Here is an 11,727-nt window from a genome sequence, read left to right as displayed (position 1 = left end):
CCCCCCCCCCCATACACACCCTTTAAAAGATAGCAACACTTAAAAATTGTACATTACTGTGTTTACCACGTCATCTCAAAATTATTTGTCATTATATGTTACTACTTATAATGGCTGGCTGGCTACTTATAATGGCGGGTACCTGATGATGACAAAACCTTGTCGAAACGTTGTACATTTGCTGTTATGTTAAACTTATATTAAAGTTTTTCTTCATTACCCATTCAAGCCGTCTCCAGCCATTATTAGTCTCAAAATGGGTTCCTCGTCATCGAATGTTACAACTTATTTCTTATACACGTGATTGAGTTAATGGTAGATAAACTTAACTGACCTCTCCAATAAAGAAAGACGGTGTGCTATCAGTAAATAACAGTTACACTCCCGTTATATTATTTCTTGAGAATAGAAAAAGTAATCAGTTTTTGATTTCTTGTTAAAATGGGAGACGTTAATCAGTTGAATACTTTGTCACTACTAAATCACTTCTGTCAACACAGTTACGAAAATGTGTTAACTATATAAGGAAGAACATACTAGGAAGTTTTTTCAACTGGACTGCCTTAATTACATTGACTACACCTTCTAATTCTCGTTCAACCAACATGTCATTATCGAGATTAAATTTCTATGCTAACTGTGCTCAAAAAGTGGTTTGTTGTAGCGTAAGAACTACAGCAAATTTTCACCTCGTTGATTATCCTCCAAAATAACTGACAAGAAGAGAAGGCAAATAGATTTAGATATAATGTATCGCTTATGTTTTTTACAATTTTTTTTGGAAAGTCCCTTGAAAAGTAAAAATAAAATCACATCTACTCATGAAAATGAATTGGAAACTAAAGGTACTTTATCATTCGTAAGTGTGCTTATGTGTATGTAAAACTCTCTGATGCTAAAGTCCCTATATTCCAAAAACATGACTAGCCCATTATCTGGCATGTTTCTATTCCTTTCAAAATATATATTTTTTAATAATATATAGACACACATCGAAACACAGAACGGAATGAAATAAAAATGCCTTAAAAACATTCGTGCACTTTATTTTTGAGACAGAACAAGTTTGGGGTATTGAGTAGGTCCTTAACGTTTCATTATTTTAGAATATACACTGAAATAACTTAAAAGCATTAAACAGTTCGATTCTAACCTTCACCAAAAACATTTTTTTGGAAACAAAAACAAAAAAAATAATTACAACATAAATGGTTAGTTTGTATAATGAAGCTAAACTATAACCTGCTGAAGTTTTTATTAAACAAAGTTACACAATGGGTTATATGAGCTGTGGTCACAGCCGGTATCGAAACCCGATTTTTAGCATTGCAAGCCTTTAGACTAAATGATGAGACACCGGGGGTTGTTGAAGGTAGATAAATCTCTATTGTAAGTTAAACATAAACTTGCATGTATGTATAATAATAATAACAATAAGAAAGTTTCAGAAATTTTACTAACTTTTTCATTACAACGGAAACTAGCAACCCAAATATTTATATTTTATCTTTGTTAGACCCCATCGTTTCTAAGCAACATTCCCAGATTACAGCTCCAAGAGCAGATTTCGACTGTTGTGGTGCTATTTTAATATTTTAGAATCAGAATTGTCAGGGCAAACAAAATTTAAGATTAAGAAGAGTTCACCAGCACATGAATTCGTTATTATTAAAACCAAAACTAAAACAGAACAGGCCGATCATTATTTAGTTAAGTCGCACAATTTTGTTTAGTTGTTTACACAATCGATGCCCGGTTTAATTAACTATAGCTGTTCATGGTCTGAATGCTTAAGCTTGATTACCACTTTGCTAATTTATACACATCTATTGTAAAATCTTTACAGAAAACGCTGTCTTCGAGTGAGTATGAATTGGTGATACCGTTTCTCTCTTTTGGTATAAACACAAACTGCAGAGGCCAGATCACTTGTGTTCGACTTCCCATGACGACGACAATGAGTCTAGAAGGAATCACATATGCGCCTAAGAGTCGGAAAGACGCCGTAGAATATTATCAGCGAGTCTTAATTGTGCTGCAGATGACTCACTGGTACACTAACAATGGAAAACTGGTTCGATTTCTCACATGATGCTACTTAAGTTAATCCCATAGTAAAAGTAAAGGAAGGAAAAAAACAAAAAATATTTTAATAAACTAGATTATATTGGTTCCAGAGCCACATAGCTCTATTGTTTTGAAAATTAATGTTGCCAAAATCTTAACATTTTCCCATCAGTCATGATCTTGAAAAAGAAAGTCCGACATATGATGGGGGGAGGGAATAACATGTACGTCAAACGATAAGAACCATCCAAACACAATGTTAAGATTTCAATGATGACTTTTTACCTATAATCAAGCTAAAATATTATGACTCATTGTTAATAGTTTAAGACAACTTATGAAGAATGTATAAAGTTTATGACTCATTGTTAATAGTTTAACACAACTTATGAAGAATGTATAAAGTTTATGACTCATTGTTAATAGTTTAACACAACTTATGAAGAATGTATAAAGTTAAATGATTGTGCATATCTATCATGGAATGTTGCTATTTCATCTTTGAATTAAATGGTCACAGTAGCCATAGATATACCCCCCCCCCCCAATACAAATTTTTCACCACCTAGGATAAGCATGTTATATCAAAACCAAGTTTGGATCCTTACCACGGCCAGTCATGTTCTATCTGACAATCGTGCATCTAGACAATAGCCCTCGAGCATTGTTTCCATTTCAAAATTCTTTGTTCTAAGGCTGTACTGCTAAAAGAACACCACTGCTTCCTGCATGAAATCCATATTTTACCTAGTGTACGGGAACGAAGGTTTCCTAGTGTCCGTTTCAACAGAAATCCATAAGATTTGCATCAAATGACTTGACCAATATTTCTTCATATACAATAGCATTCATATCCGTTTCATTCTCCAGCAGTTTGGAATATGCGACAGTTGAACAGATACATCATTGAAGGAACTTGCGTACACCTTCAAACTGAAATATTTATGGATGCAAAAGTACATCCATGTGTGTGGTAATAAGTCATTTCAATGGAATTAGTTATTTTATTTACTTACTAGGATAGAGACAGTGACTAAACTGTTCAGGCCAAGTAAAATAAATTTCACAAATCACTGATGCTAATTCGGGTTGCTGACAAAGATGGCTAGTGAGTTGGAACCAGGAAACTCTATAGTACCATGTTATCGTGGCAGCGAGTTGGAGCAAGGGGTCGCTACAAACCATGTTATCGTGGCAGCGAGTTGGAGCAAGGGGTCGCTACGAAACCATGTTATCGTGGCAGCGAGTTGGAGCAAGGGGTCGCTACGAAACCATGTTATCGTGGCAGCGAGTTGGAGCAAGGGGTCGCTACGAAACCATGTTATCATGGCAGCGAGTTGGAACCAGGAGACTTATGGTACCATGTTATCGTGGCAATGAGTTGGAGCAAGGGGATGCTACAAAACCATGTTATCATGGCAGCGAATTGAAGCAAGGGGACCAGGGGAATTATACCATGTTATGCTTGAAAGTTGAATATTTATGTTTATTACATTAACAAATTACAAATTTTCACATAGTATTCAGTTTAATCATGTTACTATAGTGAATATTTCGAAAACAAGAAATCCATTATGCCCTGTACAACACCTCACAGAACATGTAATACAACCTTTAAGAACATATGAAAAACTTAATTGTTTAAACTTAACAAGGTAAATTATGAATGGAAATGATAATACTAAGTGGTAATCAGTTTTAAGTGTTAGAACAAAATCTATTACAGCTTTATTACTAATAATTCACTAAGATTAGAGAAAGTTTTTAACTGAAAAAGGCTGGTGCTCTCTCTCGAAGATATGCAGACATTCTCTCAACTAAATAGGCTTGCTTCAGCCGTATCTTTTGGTTTGCTTGCGTGTACTCGCAAGAGTCAGCTATACGATGACTTTACAAAAACGTTTGGTATCGGCAAATTTTTTATTTAGGTTGTATTGCAACGAGAAGAAAATTAATCAATTCTTTATTAAACACAATGATAATAAAGTCAGAATACGCTGCAATCGACACTTGAGCACAGCAGAAACCAGGACACCAAAATGTAGGGAATTTTGTTTTGGAAATTAGAAATTTCATGCAAAGCACATGCAAGAAGCAGGAGTAATGTATCCGGTTTTGTTTTGATTAAAATAACTAAACACCACAAAAAATGAGCAACTCTCTCTAAAGTGATGGTAATCAAAAGTCGATGAGCTAGTTCTGTTTTGTTCCTTTAAGCTAGTTCTGTTCATTCCAAAGGCAGAAAACGCCATTTCAGGAATATTTCCACGATATCATTAGTATAGTTGTAGATTTTTACTTCAGCTACATATATTAATCTGGATGATATCCAGTATCTCTCTCTCTCTCTCTCTCTCAGAAGAATGTCTGTAGCCAAACTGTTAACATATACTTGCTGGGTAACTGAGGCATAGGGTGAGGGCCAGCACTTCCATGTAACTAACTCCATCTGTAGGTGACAGCTATGGTAAGTAAAATTCAAGTTCCTTAGAAGTATACACACCATCACAAAGCTATTCTTAACTGAAAGAAAACTACATTAATGCATTTTCTATATTTATGAGAAAAATTTTCCTTTACAAATACATTTATTTTCAGAAGTTAGAGAATTATTCTCAAGTTTTTACTCAGTTTTTCCAACAGGGCTGAATCCCACGGCATTTTTTTTTTTTAAATATTGGTGGTCATGCAAGTTTTATAAAACACTAAAAATGAATGTTTAAGTTACCAACTGAAAACAGCAAATAATTCTTACTACGGTGAACAGTGTTAAAATTAACCAGTAAGTTCCCGACCACAAATAACTCATTTTATCTTCCCATAAGAGCTTCTAAAGATCATCTCACAGTAGAGATAAAAGGAGTGTCTTGGAGAATTTTTTCCCCTTAAAACGTTCTTTTTTACGAGATTTACAAAATAAAGTTAAGTGAAACTGAACTAGACAATCAGCACTCGACTAATATAATTCAAACCTAAATGTAGTATCTGAAGGAGAAAAATTACAGTTAACGTTTTACAAGTGTTTTTCCAGCTTTAAAACAAAATTGTTTAAAAAACCGAAGAATATCCAATTAAAAAAATATTTAGTTGCTATTAGAAATGAATAATTAATAAAATTAGTCAACTTGGGATCAGCCTGTTAGATATACACGACTGTTTAAGTTAATGTGTATATTACGATTTAGATGGTTTAAGCATAGCGCCAGTGTTAAATTTAGTTATAGAAGCGATAGTTTATCGCAGGTTTGTTTACCTAAGTATATACGAATCATACTTTGTGTAGTTCAATCGTTGTGATTGGATGTCATGTCACTGGAACCTTCCGAGTTTTTGTCGTTACGATAAATGAGTATTGTTGCATCATAATGTCTAGGAGTGAGTGAGTGAGTGAGTGAGTGAGTGAGTGTGTGAGTGTGTGTGTGTGTGTGTGTGTGTGTGTGTGTGTGTGTGTATTATATATTAGTAATTAACAAGTTAGAAAAATTTAGATATAGTCAAATAGATCTAGACTGTGGGTTTAGCCGTAGACAACATATTGTGGCGCTTTTTCAAAAGTGAAATTATCACAGATCGTATTGTAACAACAGAGTAGAGAAGAATAATTCGTCTTGTCATTTGCGTTCTCAAGTAAGTGAACAAACCTGTGTGAACTGTTGACGTAAGAACGAAGACACTTACTGTAAATAATCCGGCCTATCTATACGTAAAAACTTGACAGACCATCAATCAGGTTTTTGTTCTATAAAAATCGCAGTATTAGATAATACAGCAATTGGAAGGACAATGCTGTAGAGTTGTTTGTTTATTAAGATTAGTTAGTGTTGAGTACTTTCTGATCTCCACTTGTTTTAACCAAGAGATGGAAACGGTATTATTATACGCGCCATATTAATTACTGTTGGTTACTTGCAGGCTTTTGATAACTGCTACAGTCCTACTGAACTTTGTGAAAGAAAATTTAGTAGTTATAGAGAGTACAGCAATTACAAATTCCCACTATCGAAGAGTAGGTGTAATAATTGCTTTTTAAAAACTCATACCTTAAGTAAATTAATATGGGAAAAGTATGCACGAACTGTTATATTAAACTAGCGTATAGCCCGTTAAAAATGACGGGACGAGTACTACCACCCCACCCCATAGTATACCCTAACCTCACATTCATAGCGAACTGAAATAAATAGATTTTGCGAAATCAAGGTTGACCAATATAGAAGGAGAAAAGTGCAGTCGAGGCAGTCAAAATTAAGATAATTCATGAGATGAATTCATGGCGTATTCATAGGATAATCATTGGTAATAATTAGTTACATTAACTACTTCTAATAATATAGAAAAGGCAGTACGTTTTGGTAATACTATGTTCTAACAATGGCATTTACGTCATGTTGCTAAGCAACATGACATATCTATATAAACATAATAGTACTGTGTTGTACATCCATGTAACTACTTCGTAGAGTGTGGATAGATCTTCACCAAAATGGCTATGGAGGTTCATTTGGTCCATGCGGGGGTACATATAAATATTCAGCTTAGCATTTTGCGGTTTTTATGGGCCGTTTTTTGTTGTTTTTATTATCACTACTTCGCCCCCTGTTGATAAACCTTCAACAAATTTGGCATGAAGGTTTGTTAAATACAATACATATACAATTACACATAGTATAAATATATTAACACCATGCAGACGATTTTCTCACTATTTTCGTCAGATTTTAAGCTATCGATTGGCACTTGCCTTCATAGCAACTTAGAAACATTCTGGAGATTGTTTTATCTATTTGGCAAGACAACTCTGCACGAATAATAAGCAATAATTAATCACGATAAAGTTGGGTTTGAAATAGGTTAAATCTATCCATCATTCAACTTACTATTTTTTGAAGTTTAAGAGTATAGCTAGTCACTAACAAGATCTTCATTCATTCGCTAATGGTATACGTTGATTCATTGATTAATAGCTAAATTAGACACATGTGAACGTCTCCTACTTATATACTGCGCATTAAAAAAAAAAAATTTTGTTTTTCTTCTATAACAACCAGGCAAATCTTAAGGGTTTGCGTGTCGAGCTGTGGATCTAATGGTCCAAGGTTCGAGATTTGATGTCGCTCTGAACACCATCCACATTTTCACTTTTTGTCATGGTAAAAGAAGCCACTGAAGAGGGTGCTAGTGGCTAGGACCCCATCCCCCGTTTGGTAATTACATGAAAATCAGGGAATAATCAGTCATACCTAAACTCTAGCAACCTCTGACCTGTTCGTTTAGCACGTGTGCACAAGATACCGTTCAGGTTGAAAATTCCATTTGTATATGTCGTTTGGATGTCGTATCAAGGACATTAACAAAAAGTACTGTAAACCGTACATAAATACGGTAACAATACTTAAGCTTAGTACACACTCATTCACACTAATACCACGTTCATACAACTATCATTCATAGAAACGTCAGTTGAAACGGCATTTGTTTTAATACTCTTTGTTAATTAATAAAACCAGAAGCTAAAGGCATGGTAATCATAAAACTAAGTTCATTTTAACAAGCCTATGAACGCAGACAATGTATATGTTGCAACTTTGTCTGCTTTTAAAAACAAGGTACACGTTTTAACGAGTTAGCATCACGTGAAAGCACAATTAACGTCCCACACAGTGAATACTATAAAATGGTTTTATTAAGACTACTTTCCTTAGAGAGATGTACAACAGAAAAGAAAGGCAACATACGAGTTTTATTACGGCAAACAACACAGACTAACTTACGTGAGGGCTGAACCACAACTCAATAATCTTACACAGTTCGTTTTAGAAAGAATTCGTACATTACATAAGCCCTGGTAAACATCGCTCTTGGTGACCTCATTACCCATGAAAGGTCTTTTAACACCTACAATGGGTATCCCGTACTTAGATTAGTTCATTAATGTACCATAACTTATCGTATATCTGGAAGAAAGAGTAATCCTCCTAATCAACTACCAATATGTAATTAAATATTTTAGCTAAAACATATTCACTATTATATATTAACCATTTTCAATAACAAACATCTCACTCGAAATGTCATTTATACACAATAGTCTATTCAATATTTGAATGGTGCCTCTCATATTGATTATCTAAAATCAAACTCTTTGAACCAGGAAATAAACGAACACAGTTTTAATGCTTTAATTCACAGTACTTAGAACAATCAATTTCAATCAAGAAATCGGAAACCAGTATTTTCTGAAAATGCCCAACTCAACATATACAGAGCAATGGAAAATGGTAAAGGACGAAAAAAAATGTAATATGTATCGAAAACCAGTCATGTGTTACATGTGTAGCCAGTCGCTATAGTTTAAAATACTTGGAGTATTCTACATAGCTCCATTCCTATGCAATAAATTAGAACAACTTTAATGATGCCCGGAGAAACAGGAAATGTGAGCCGTACATTAAAACAGCAAAATCTTAAACATAATTTTAACGAAGTGCTTTAAGTGTTCCTTGCTGTATGATTTTTTAACATTTCCCAGTAACAGTGAACTCATGGACGATCTCGAAGTTTTATCTCTTGTTCTGTCTTTAACAAACTGAATGATTAGAAGCTTGGGGGAGAATTACTTAACATTTTAAAGTGATACCTGATTTGGTAACTTACTGCTTAAAAAAAAAGATAGCTTGTAGGTAAAAACTCGTATCTCTTCCATCCAAAATGAATATATAGAACGGTGGGATATCCAAGCTTCAGAAGTGGTCGCCAACTTAATAAAATTTATGGCATCACCATTTCACGATTACATTTGTGGTGTGTGTGTGTGTGTGTGTGTGTGTGTGTGTGTGTGTGTGTGTGTGTGTCAGAAATAACCACAAACCAATCGCTGCAATAGAAGTATTTAATTTTTTTATTTTGAGAGTTCTTGTTACAAAATCGAATTCTCTAGTGTTGCGGTTCTCAAACTTTAGTAACCCGAGGACCTTATTTTAACCTAGCATTTTCTCGCGGACCCCCAAAACCTATCTATGTTTGTTTTTCAAAACAAAAAAAAAGAAAAATATTCCTTGTATATGAAATGCTGTATTCCAAAATATAATGTTTTAATTCATGTAAATATAATTGTACGAAAATTGTTTTATAAATCATATTCAAATATTTTCATGAAGTTAGGTACATGGCTCGCGCACCCCCAGTTTGAGAAACGCTGCTCTGGTGGAATTTGGTCTTACTTTTATGTGGATAACACGTTTATAACTTCCTATAAAAATGTAACGATGGTTCTCTTTTTGCAAACTCCAATGAAGAAAAATTCAGCTGGATTTCTCACTTATTATTGTACTTTATGTCAAGCTAATGTAAGTATAAAACGTGGAATAATAAGGGCTCTGATAAAGGCAGTGCTTCCTAATGCAGACAAATACAACTCTTCATTATTGTCAGTGCTTATATACATACACAATCAAGTTTATGATATCGTTCCGAGATACTTCATAATATACTTTGTGCAAAGAATAATAAAAATCACAAGTGAAAGCTTATTTAATGAGCACTTACTTAAAATAATTTAAATGGTTAAAAAGAGAAATGGGTGGTCAAAATTTAGACCAAACGACAGTCGTTTGACCAAAGCGTTTTTGCCCATTTCTTTCTTTTAAAAATTTCCTTTGGTCAGTTTAACAGATTTGCAAGTAAATTTCAAGATTCAAAATTCTATTTAGAGTAATTTAATATCACAAAGTTTCTCATTGAACGTTGCATCCAGGTACTGCTTCTGCTTTTAGGTACGTCCCATAAACCCTAAGAAACTGCTCATCCTCCTAACCTCCCCCACCCACCCCCATGGCTCGGGTAAAAAGTCCTAACATGGTTGCCTTACTAATAATAATTTAAATCACAATACTATTTATGAGCCCAATGCGAGGTTCTGGGGGAAAAAAGAAAGGGTGTTAAAATGCCTACGTAACTATGCTTTGTTGTATGCCACTATTTTAATATATACCAGATCTGTCCGTCAGTCAGTCAGTAGACACAAATGACATCACATAAGGGATGCCTAACATTGCAATTTGTATACTGTTGTGATAGCAGTAAAATGTGTGCATGCCATGAATCATGAGAACTATGCACTCTACTGACTACAACGCAGCATGATATATCTGAAGCTCAGTTAACTCAAATGTCTCATAGTAAAGATGCGACAAAATTAAATTAGAATTTCTTTTGATATAAAATGTTTTTGCAAAACGATTTACTAGTCTTATTGATAAAGATTTTTAGTTTATAAACTGCTAATACATCATCAAAAGAGCGAACTCAACCTACATATATTACCCACATGGTGCTAAATCGTAACTGATCTTTCATCAGCACAAACACACTAGATGTTCATTGCCAAATATGCTCATGTAAATTATAAATTGATAAAAACAGAACCTACTCCGCACGCGATCCTCACTCAAAACCCTCCCGAATATACATAATGGAAATTGATAATTTAATAGCATAATATTCGACAAGTTGTGACAAACAGGTAAAATTTTTGTCCAATCTCAAACTAACAGTTGCGACATTACGTCAATTTCACGTGTAATCAGTCTCCTGTCATGCTGTTCATGTTAGTATGTACAGTGCAACAGACCCAACAAAATAGTCACCAGTCTCCTGTCATGCTGTTCATGTTAGTATGTACAGTGCAACAGACCCAACAAAATAGTCACCAGTCTCCTGTCATGCTGTTCATGTTAGTATGTACAGTGCAACAGACCCAACAAAATAGTCACTAGTCTCCTGTCATGCTGTTCATGTTAGTATGTACAGTGCAACAGACACAACAAAATACTGAATTTCTGAAAGAAACCGCTCCAACGATTTACGTAATATTCTTACATCTTAAAATGTAACTTAATACTTCCTACTTTATGTTAAATGTCAACTGTCACATAGCAATGTGAATATTGGAGTAAACACTATTTCCTGTAAATACACACACACACAAATACAATACGTGTATTCAAGAAATATTTATTGTTTGAATCCAATCTTGGAAGAGCACTATTTTCGTGATATTTTAAGTTATCCATCGACACTTCCCTTTATAGCAACTTAGAAATATAATGGACTTTGTTAAATGTATTTGGTAAGACAATTCTGTACGAATGACATAATTAACCAGGATACTTATACATTAGCAGCAAGAAATAAAATGTAGTTCTCGTATCTACTAGGGGTGCGTATGTCATCATAGTAGTCGATACGATACGTAGCTAGATACAGAAGTTTTACCAACGGTTTGTTACGATACGTAGCTAGATACAGAAGTTTTTACCAACGGTTTGTTACGATACGTAGCTAGATACAGATGTTGTACCAACGGTTTGTTACGACACGTAGCTAGATACAGATGTTGTACCAACGGTTTGTTACGACACGTAGCTAGATACAGATGTTTTACCAACGGTTTGTTACGACACGTAGCTAGATACAGATGTTTTACCAACGGTTTGTTACGAAACGTAGCTAGATACAGAAGTTTTACCAACGGTTTGTTATGAAACGTAGCTAGATACAAAAGTTTTTTACCAACGGTTTGTTACGATACGTAGCTAGATACAGAAGTTTTTACCAACGGTTTGTTACGATACGTAGCTAGATACAGAAGTTTTTACCAAC

General features: G+C 34.4%; 1 protein-coding gene across 1 annotated transcript in view; it reads right to left on the bottom strand.

Annotated features, from left to right (window-relative positions):
• The window catches only part of LOC106464165 (fasciclin-2-like), a gene marked incomplete at its 3' end in the record, with an annotated part of 82,856 nt that overhangs the window by 22,494 nt on the left and 48,635 nt on the right, over positions 1 to 11,727 (bottom strand). The gene's annotated exons all lie outside the window — the stretch shown is intronic.

This window comes from Limulus polyphemus, unplaced genomic scaffold, assembly GCF_000517525.1.
Source record: "Limulus polyphemus unplaced genomic scaffold, Limulus_polyphemus-2.1.2 Scaffold1575, whole genome shotgun sequence".
Lineage (NCBI taxonomy): Eukaryota > Metazoa > Arthropoda > Merostomata > Xiphosura > Limulidae > Limulus > Limulus polyphemus.
This window is presented reverse-complemented; position numbering and strand designations above follow the sequence as displayed.